We start from the raw sequence: 10,846 nt of genomic DNA on the forward strand, positions 1-10,846 counted from the left end.
ATGAAGGGCATGGGCTCGAGGGACATCCAATAAGCTGGTCTTTTGTGTCCTCGGCGGTCCCTTTCCTAACCCCCGTGCGGTGCACACGCACGGTCAGGCTCTTTAACCACTTTTTCGGACAATTTCGTGCCACACGGCATGAAACTATGCGACGCGGAAAATGAAGTGTATGGGATCCTTAACTTTCAAAAGTGAAAAGCTTCATGCCGGCCTGGTCCGAAATGAATCGGATCGTTTCGTGCCTTTTCGTCAAATGTTTGTTTCACCGCAGCTCAGTTGTATATACGTTCATAAAATTTTCGTAAATATTTTCCGTTAACACGGAGTCATAAAATTTTCAATTGTACTGAGTGTGAAATCCTTGATTTGAAATTCATCTACATCTACATAATACCCCGCAGCCACCTAAAAGGCGTGTGGCAGAGGGTGTTAGGACACAAGCCGTTTACAGCTAAAAAAAATGAAGTGCTCAAACGAAGTTCGGACTAGCGTTTATTAAAGTCCTATATGGTTCGGGGAAAAACGAATTCCCATATCTATCTGGCCCGAAAATTGGGGTGGGCAGGCCCAAGGCTAGTTTAAAAGTATTGCAATAAATCTTGTGAATTTGAAACGTACGCGATTACATGTTTTTACGATGATCTTAGAGCAATAACAGTTTTTAGCGCGTTAAAGTCGCCGTAAAAACATTTTTCGATGCCAGTCTTCCACTGGGCCGATTTCCGGAAGATTCTGCATATTGTTTATTGGTTTGGGGATGTTCTGCTTCACAAATAATGATGTGTAATATTATTAATAGTAGCGGGCGTAACTTGTTGGAAATACATAATCGCAGGAATAGAATGATCTACAACTTTGCTATTTCCACGTAGCAGTTTATTGACACCGACCATGGTTTCGTAACAAGGTGAAAAATGCAGGTAAATTGATAGTATGTATAGCAGAGGGTTGGGTGCGGAAATACATTACAAGATTTCCCTACCCAACACTGTCAATTTACTTGCATTTTTCCCCTTGATAATGTTACTGTGTAACGAAACCATGGTCGGCCTCAATAAATTACTATGTGAAAATAGCAAAGTTGTTGATCCTTCTATTCATGTGTAATATTTATATTGAGGTGCATTTACAATGGAAATTCTCTTTATTTTTTATGAATGACATAGTGAAAGATATATTTTCATTTTTTTCCAGGCTAATTATTTTGTTTTAGCGTCGTATTTTGTTGAAATCCCGTTTTAAAAATTTTTTACTGTGCCTCGCTTCTATCTAAGTTTATGAAAAATTGCATATTTTATTTCCCAGAAATAACGACATGATTAAATTATAATTAATTTTCCTGAGTCTGAAGTACCTGTTATGAAATTGGGATGGAGTGGCCCAACGGTTTTTTAAGCGGAGAAGCAATGAAATGGGTCTTGCGTTTTTTTAACGCTAGAGATAAGATTATCATACGCTGATGTAGATTTAATAACAATTTTAGGCGCGTCAAATTCGTTGGGACAAAATAAGTTCCGATGCGTATGATTTCTCTTTCCATAGGGCCGATTACCCGTTGGCGCACTAGTATTTGGTGACCCGGGAGTACCCTGTATGTACATCGATTACGGTTTTAAGGAAGTTCTCTTTCTTTCATTTTATTATTTCATTTTATATCAATCCATCTGAATTTCATTTAAAATTTTCTTCAATTGTTGCGTGATTACCCGGAGAAAATATCATTTAAAATTTTGAAGGTTAAATATTTTCCATACATTTGTCTTAAATATTGTCATAATTGTCTTAAATTCCAAATGAAATTTTTCACTCGTTGCGTCATTGTTGCATCTAAGATCATGAATAATTTCATTTAATACTTTCCAGAAAATAACAAAATTATAAAATTTTTACTTTTCCTAATCGTGATTTTCTAGCTGGGCAAATGAGGTGGGCATAGATATCAAGATATTTCAAGATAGATTCAAGCATAATTTCAGGAAGAAAAATCAATGAAATGGGTTGTAGTACTTCGCGACTTGCATGTGCTCTGAATATTATTTATTGGTTTCGGGATGGCCTGTTACATCAATTTTGATTTTATATCTTGACAAAAGGATTATTCGAAATTTGCTTTTATATTATTTGTAAATGACCCAGTGAAAATTATATTTCGATTATTTCGTGTATCTTTTCTTTTCTTATTTTTCAAACAAAGAGTAGATAAAATTGCAAACATTTCTTACCATGAGCCATTATTAAATATAAGTGTGTGGTAAATTTCTTTTCTTATTCTCCGAAAATAACGATAAAATTAATTTTAAGGTGGGCCAACCAGCAGTGGCGGATCTATGGGGGGCTACTGGGGCTATAGCGAACGTTAACCTCCTTGGGAATCCAATTTACGTTAGATAGCATGGTAATTATTTCCGACCCCCAATATACTGCTGGTATTTTTGACCCCACTTAGCCCCATTCCCTTTTCCCTATCCTGGATCCGCCACTGCCAATCAGTGGCTATTTATCAAAGCGGAAAAGTATTGAAATGATTCTGATGTACTATTACGTTATGGAATAACATACTTTTACTATTTAAAACATCCTGAAATAATATCAGCAATCGGCACAAAAAGAGTCGACGGGAAAAATATAATCCAGTACGTGCCATTTCTCATCCGCCGCGCCGCGCCGGGACGATTTCGTGCAGGCGCCCTATTAATATTTATTGATTCGCAGTTACATTATACATAGTTAAAGTTTGGGATGGCGTTCTCCCGCAATATTTGATGTTTTATCTTGTAATATAGAAGAGTTACGCTTTGAAATTCGATTCCAATTTTTTTTTAATAACGCGTTAAAAACATTACTTCGATTTTTTTTGTCAGTAAAATATTTTCCTTCAGTATCCTCCGTTGGTTATATCCAATTTATAACATCGGTGACGTGTCGTTCTGCCATCTAGTTGTGTGGAAAGTTTCCTTAAAAATCTTCAGAAAATAAGGAAGATATAAAATTTTTACCTTTCCCTGTTTTGAATTGGTGGCGGAGACTGTGGGTTATCCCATGCCTTGATTTCAAAGAGGAAAAGTTAATGGATGACGTTTTTAAATTTTCGTCCCTCGGTGGAATATGTTCTTCTGTGATTAAGCTCTTATCTAAGGTGAAGACCTGGCACAGTCTTTGGGAAAAAATATTTTTCCGTTAATATCACTTATCTTCCACGGGCATGATTTGGGATGGGCGACCTAGTATTTGTCGACTCGTGGCATCCCTGTGCAATGTAAATTGGTATGGGCTACGGGTATTACGTAATCTTTGGTGTCTTACCTCGTAATGTATATAAGTTTTGATCTGAATTTCTCATGGAAAACTTAGAAAATGTCACATTTAAAATTAACTTCGATTTTTTTTGGCTTAGTTCTTTATTTTCCTGTAGTGCCGTAATTGTTTCGGTTAAATATTAAAACGGTGATATCGTCGTGTTTTTACTTCTTCTATAATAATAATAATAATAATAATTATGGTAAACTTCTTTTAATTTTCACCGAAAATAAAGAATTTAAATTTTTTTAAAGATTTTTAGTTGGTGCCGCAGGCTGTGGTGTGGGCTACCCCGGGCCTAGATTTCAAAGGGGAAAAGTACTTACGTTGTCGTTTTTCATTTTCATCCCTTATTTGAACATTTTTCTCTACGATTGGGGTGTTATCACAGCGGAAGGCCGGGCACAGTCTTCGGGAAAAATATATTCCCATTCACATCACCTATTTTTCCATGCGCTTGATTTGGGGTGGGCGAGCAAGTATTTGTGGACTCGTGATATCTCTATGTAATGAAAATCTGTATGGGCTATGGGTGTTACATAATATTTGATGTGTTACCTCATAATGTAGACGAGTTTCGATCCGAAATTCTGATGGAGTCTTTTTAAAATGTCACATTTACATTTTTACTTCCAGTTTTTTTATGGGTCAATTATTTTCCTCTAGTGTCGTAAATTTTTCAAATGCATTTGTAAACGGAGGTTTCGTCATGCTTTCGTTTCCTTTTGGATTGTAGTAAATTTCTTTCCATTCTTACCGAAAATAAAAATTTTAAAAATGTTTCACTTTTCCAGATTTTGTTGATGGCGTCCAGGGCTGTGGGTTGGGCCATCCAAGACCTAGATTTCAAAGGGGAAAAGTAATTACGCTGTCGTTTTTCATTTTAATCCCTTGGTTGACTATGTTTTTCTACGATTAGGCTGACATCACAGCTTTAGGCCGGGTTCCATCTTCGGGAAAAAATATTTTACCATTCGTACCACTTACCTTATACGCAGGTGATTCGGGGTGGGCGACCTTGTATTTGTCGACTCGTGGTATCTCTACGTAACGTAAATCTTTATGGGCTATGTGTGTTACATAATCTTTGACGTGTTACCTCCTAATGTAGATGAGTTTCGATCCGAAATTCTGAAGGAGTCTTTTTAAAATGTCACATTTACATTTTTACTTCCAGTTTTTACTGGGTCCAGTATTTTCCTCTAGTGTCGTAAATTTTTCAGTTGAATTTTAAAACGGTGGTATCGTCGTGCTTTCGTTTCATCTATGATTGTGGTAAATTTCTTTTCATATTTACCGAAAATAAAAATTTAAAAATTTTTTACCTTTTCCGGATTTTGTTGATGGTGTCGTAGGCAGTGGGTTAGGCAATCCAATACCTAGATTTCAGAGGACAAAAGTACTTACTGTGTCGTTTTTCATTTTCATTCCTTGGATGAACATGTTTTTCTACGATTAGGCTGACATCACAGCTTTAGGCCGGGTTCCATCTTCGGGGAAAAATATTTTATCATTCGTACCACTTACCTTATACGCAGGTGATTCGGGGTGGGCGACCTCGTATTTGTCGACTCGTGGTGTCTCCATGTAAAGTAAATCCTTATGGGCTATGTGTGTTACATAATCTTTGATGTGTTACCTCGTGATGTAGACGAGTTTCGATCCGAAATTCTGATGGAGTCTTTTTCAAATGTCACATTTACATTTTTACTTCCAGTTTTTTTATGGGTCAATTATTTTCCTCTAGTGTCGTAAATTTTTCAAATGCATTTGTAAACGGAGGTTTCGTCATGCTTTCGTTTCCTTTTGGATTGTAGTAAATTTCTTTCCATTCTTACCGAAAATAAAAATTTTAAAAATGTTTCACTTTCACAGATTTTGTTGACGGTGTCCAGGGCTGTGGGTTGGGCCATCCAGGCCTAGATTTCAAAGGGGAAAAGTACTTACGCTGTGGTTTTTTATTTTAGTCCCTCGGTTGAACATGTTTTTCTACGATTAGGCTGACATCACAGCTTTAGGCCGGGTTCCATCTTCGGGAAAAAATATTTTAACATTCGTACCACTTACCTTATACGCAGGTGATTCGGGGTGGGCGACCTCGCATTTGTCGACTCGTGGTGTTTCCATGTAAAGTAAATCCTTATGGGCTATGTGTGTTACATAATCTTTGATATGTTACCTCGTGATGTAGACGAGTTTCGATCCGAAATTCTGATGGATTATTTTGAAAATATCGCATTTAAAACCCTATTTTGATTTTATTGTCAAATATTTTTTTGTTCCATGTTGGACATGATTTCATTCTATTTTTAAACATTATGGTTGTGTTACTCCAAGATATTAGCTTGAGGAGAATATTGTAAATAGATTTTCATCCTCATTATTTGAATGCTTCTGTCCTTAAAGAGATCTAATATGCACCTACTTTTGGTTCCTGAATGCGGATAGCGCCTTAGTTTTTGTACATGCGTAGTATAGCGCCTTAGTTTTTGAACATGCGTAGTTTTTGTTGTATATTAATTCGGGGTTGGGAATGATACGTTACCATATGTTTGATTTTTTGTGTTTCATTTACAAATCCCTGTTTTAGATATGTCGCATAGGTGAAATAATAAATGTCCAGGGTACATATACACTGCAATCTCTTTTTGCGACTTGCCCACCTCTCGATAGCGCCTCAGTATTTCATGTTATGTGGCTTAACAACGGATAAATTAACGTCCTCATTAATGTCTTTTTATTGATCCTGATGTTTATCGTTAATTTAAAGGTAGATTCAGTCGGTTTTTCGCTTTAATGTTTCGTAAAATTCAGTGTATAAAGTTGCCTTTACTAGCGCTCTCCACGGGACACCTATCAGGATAGCGCCATAGTATAAAACGTATTTTTTTTGTACATATTTATCCTTTATGCCGGTTGAAATGTTGAGTTACATAAATTTTGTTTACTTATCTATACTTTAAAGGTAATTTTTTTGCTATATCTGGTTTTATGTCTTATTAAATGTCCGAGTGGAACGTTGCCTGCACTTATATTTTAGAGTGTCTCTCCTGCCAATTCGTAATAAGAAAGAATAACTATCTTTCTTAAAAGAATAAAATGAACCGATTTAAAGGTGTAATAGTAAGTTTAATTGAAAAAGCCGTCTTTATACCATAATTATAAAGCATTATGTGTTAGCATAATTTTGTCGCTATTTCCCTGGGCGTGGGTTGACCTTTCATGGGTTAAAATAATGCGCGTGTATACGTACTTGTTAGCATATATTAGTATGCATTGTCAATTGCAGCGGTGCTGTCTGTGCTGTGTGATAGAATGCTCGCAAGGGCATTTATTAAGGTAGGAGAGATATTTTCATGTTAAATCCCATTCTCAGCAGATGAGCTTGATCATAAATACTGTAAGAAATTTTCGTCGTCTGCAATGCGCGGAACTGTTTTCGACCGTCATTTGTATCTTGCTCTCGGAGATCTTGGATTTGCAGGTAATATCATAAAACCTAAAATTGGCTTTCGCTGACCGCTAGATAACGATGGAATAATTTAAAAAAGATATTTTAATCATTATTATGTCTAATAATTAGATATTTATAGATAACTTAATGAGTTACTCGACTTGTATTACTTGCCCTACACTAATTTTCATACCGACTACAGATTTCACGGGGGCGATATATTACGCCCCCAAAATCGGCGTAATATAACGCGATGCAATTTGAAGAATCAAAATCGATGCCATTTGAAAGAGGGAAATAGCAGCGGCGCAATAAAGCGCCCCCAAGATACAGAATAGACCTGTTAGGCTGCTATTATGGATAAGCGTTGCAAAAAATAGCATACGCTATTCTGCGGGTCATTATAGCAACGACCCCGTATTATGAATGAAGCGTAGTAATAATTTTGTTCGGAATAGCAGCATGCTATTTCTTGCGCGAGCTATTTGGAAGCTCCGCCTCTTCCCGTATGAGAAACTTTCTGAACAGTTTGCGTAACCAATGAGGGAGAAGATATTTTATATATTTTTCTGTATTTTACGGAATATTGACTTGAAATTATAAATAATTGCTTTATTTACATTTAAAAATTATATTAAACCTTGGAAATATATAATACGCTTTGAAAATCTCATTTAAGAAATCAGCTGTTTGTTGTGATTGTCATAATTTCCCAATGGCTTCAGACAGGTGGGTTAGGTCATAATTTCGTTGTTATAATGATGATTTATCGGACATAAATATTCAATGATTTACCTATATCCGATCGGTCCTTTACCGTGAGATATATGCTATGCGAAATAATCATTGAAAGCTAAATATGTTTGATTTTCTTCGTAAATGTGTTAGGCTTCGAAGTCTGTTTGTTGCGTATCAGAATTAATATGTATCAACTTTTATTGTATTGCTCGTGACGATATCGTTTTACTGTATGAACTAGAAGCTTTCGTTTCTAATGTTATCTATATATTATATGACTCCCTAATTTCAGTGTTCATTCTCTGTTTAGGAAATGAAGTAGGTGGCAACGTCACAGCTGTGCTTTCATGTATTATGATGGAATAGTATCGATATTTCAGCTGCATATTTGGAAAAAGCAGAGGGAGGTGATGGTGAATTTGAGGATGGATGGAACAGCTGTGAAAAAGTGAATCTAGCAATAGTGAATCGTGTGGAAAGTGCTGTTGTGTCAGTTATCATTGTTTTCGTATCAGCTGATTTTATTATGTGCTCACTGAAATTTTTGATAGACCCTGAACTGTGCCGATAAACTGAAACTTAATTGTGTGAATATATTCATTTAACTTACTTGTCTATAGAGGAAACAATTTGTATTCAATTCCACATGATATATATTGCATTAATGATGTAGTGCATGGATATTCCATTAAACGTTTGTGGTGAATCATATTTGTTCGGAAACTTTATTGGTGTTCGAAGAAATCCTTTGTTTTCAAGCAAGTAATTCAAGTCGACTGCCCGTGTTTATAATTTAGTAAATTTTTAGTTTTAATTGTAGAAGGCAGCGAATAGTGGGGAAAACAATTTCGACTCGTTGCATGTATTTGTATATACTGTCCAATTGAGGAAATGAACGGCTGATCAAAGTATATGGTATTATTATGGTAATATATGGTTTTCATTGAAAGCTATAACTATTAATATATTTGGCGAGTTAGTATGTTAACACAAGCTTGAAATTTTTCAAGAATCGACCTGATAGCCTACATTGAGGATATTTTTAGTAGCAAGTCAAGTGATGAAATAAAATTATGAATTGTAAATATGAATAAAACACGTAAAATTTGGGCTAATGGTAGTAATTCTTTGCATTAATTGTTATTGTTTTCGTACTGTCGATGAAGCAAGCTTGTGCTTCATATATTAAGCTCGAATGTTAATTCCTAACCAAATCACTTAACTAGTTAAATATTCATCACTTATGCTACTATTATTTAATTAAAATAAAGCTTATATCATTTTATTTTTGGCTATTATTCCATTTTTCAATGCTTGATTAGGTTACTTTAACCTCAGAAAAACAATTCGACATCGCAATGCGCACTAGTGATGGGTCGATCATGAACGATTCGATCAAAAAGATTGAATCACTAGGTGAATCAAATGACTCATGATTCATTTCGTTAAACAAGTCGATCATCAATCATCAATCACTCCGACTTCCGGTTTCATATCAATCATCTCGGTTTCCGGTTTGATTCAAAATTTGGAACGACCGATGCTTAATCTCTTTTCGTCAGGGCAGAAATAGTTGTGATAAAATTAAATACTATGTTATGAAGAACTGAATACTTGTGTAATCTTTTTCTTAAATGTTTTCCAGCAGTTATCAGTATTAATAACACCAATACACGTAAAAGGAAAATATTAAGATGACTCCTGTAGGAGAACGTTAAGAAGTAGAAGTTAAAGCTGGTTATATTTTATTGTGCCGTTCATAAAATTATCCTGCAGATCAGATTCATGCATAGTGTGTGGTGTATTTTGTGTTATATTTTGATCAACTATAGTTAGAAATTATTTTATTAGTGTTAAGAAACTGTGGTAGTTTCGCCTTCCCAAATATTTTCATGACACTGCTTCCTTCATTTTTGCAATCTAATTTACTCATCTAGGAATTCACAATAAAAATAGAATATGAAATGATAATATGGATAGCAGTCAGCGTTACCAATGCTCTTCGCAGATGAGGCAGTATTTATTCGATTATTCAAAGTGATTTATTACATCCATTGATTGAGTCTTTCCGATCATGATTCCTTTTGAGTCTTTTCAATCATGACTCCTTTGAGTCTTTTCGATCATAGTGATTGAATCTTGATTTGAGTCTTTTCGATCATAGTGATTGAATCTTGATTTGAGTCTTTTCGATCATATAGTGATTGAATCTTGATTTGAGTCTTTTCGATCATAGTGATTGAATCAATTGATTGAATCACTTATGTGACTCGAGTCAAAATGATTGAATCACTAAAATGATCGACTTTGCCCATCACTAATGCGCACATTTTCTGGTTGCAATACCGAATTGCTCGGCATCGAAGACCGCGTAATATTATAGCAAGCCTACCGGTTGCAATTCGCCGTTCATAATAGTAAATAGCAACGGGCCTATGCTATTCTGAGAATTACGTTTTCCGGTGTAGTAAAAACCCGAATTGCAACCGTTCGTAATACCAAATAGCATAGGCGTTGCAATACGCTATATTATAGCAACATCGGTTGCAATAATGAAGAATAGCATGATGCTATTCCATCCATAATAGCAGCCTTAGTCTGTGGTGCTGCAACTCTATGATGATCAATGATGATAAGCTCAAAGAAGCTGCAGGCAGTCCATGAAAGTTTCGAATATCGTGACCAGTGGTGCAGCAAGGGGGAGTTTTGGGGGATAAGCCCCTCGCCCCCCCCCCCCCCCACAGCTCAGGGGAATTTTTAAGTTTAATCTATTTTACTTAATTGGATTAATATTACTTATAGAATGGAGTAAGGAATAATAAAATATTCCTCAGAAGGCCGTAAAACTCATCATTTTGAACCATTTATCTGAATTTTTTTCTGGCGGAGGGCCCCTGCACCTCTCGCTTACCCAGGCGGGTATTCCATACCCTCAGGGCCTCCAGTATTAGTTGGGCCTTAAACCTCCTAGTCTTAATTCCTACATGTGCACCTGATGCACACAGGATGATTTCCCACTTGGTTCTTGGTAATTAATATTAACAGGAGCGGATCCAGTATTTCTTTCTGGAGGGGGCACGAGCAAGGCCGTATCCAGGATTTTGTTCTGAAAAGGGTGTCACAAGGATACCTCGTAATACAAAACGAACGCAATGATAATGGGACCGTATTAAAAATCTTACATATTTTTAACTGTCTGGAGGGGGCCCGTGCCCATCCCCTTGATCCGCCTATGAATATTAGGATTTATATCCAGCAATGACCGTCAGCTGCTATTGCAGATGATCGCTGGACTGCGGACAATCTTTATTTTACTCAAATCATCTCGCCACTTTTCGAAATAAGAGCATTACCGCA

This window comes from Ischnura elegans, chromosome 1 (genome assembly GCF_921293095.1).
Source record: "Ischnura elegans chromosome 1, ioIscEleg1.1, whole genome shotgun sequence".
NCBI classification, from domain to species: domain Eukaryota; kingdom Metazoa; phylum Arthropoda; class Insecta; order Odonata; family Coenagrionidae; genus Ischnura; species Ischnura elegans.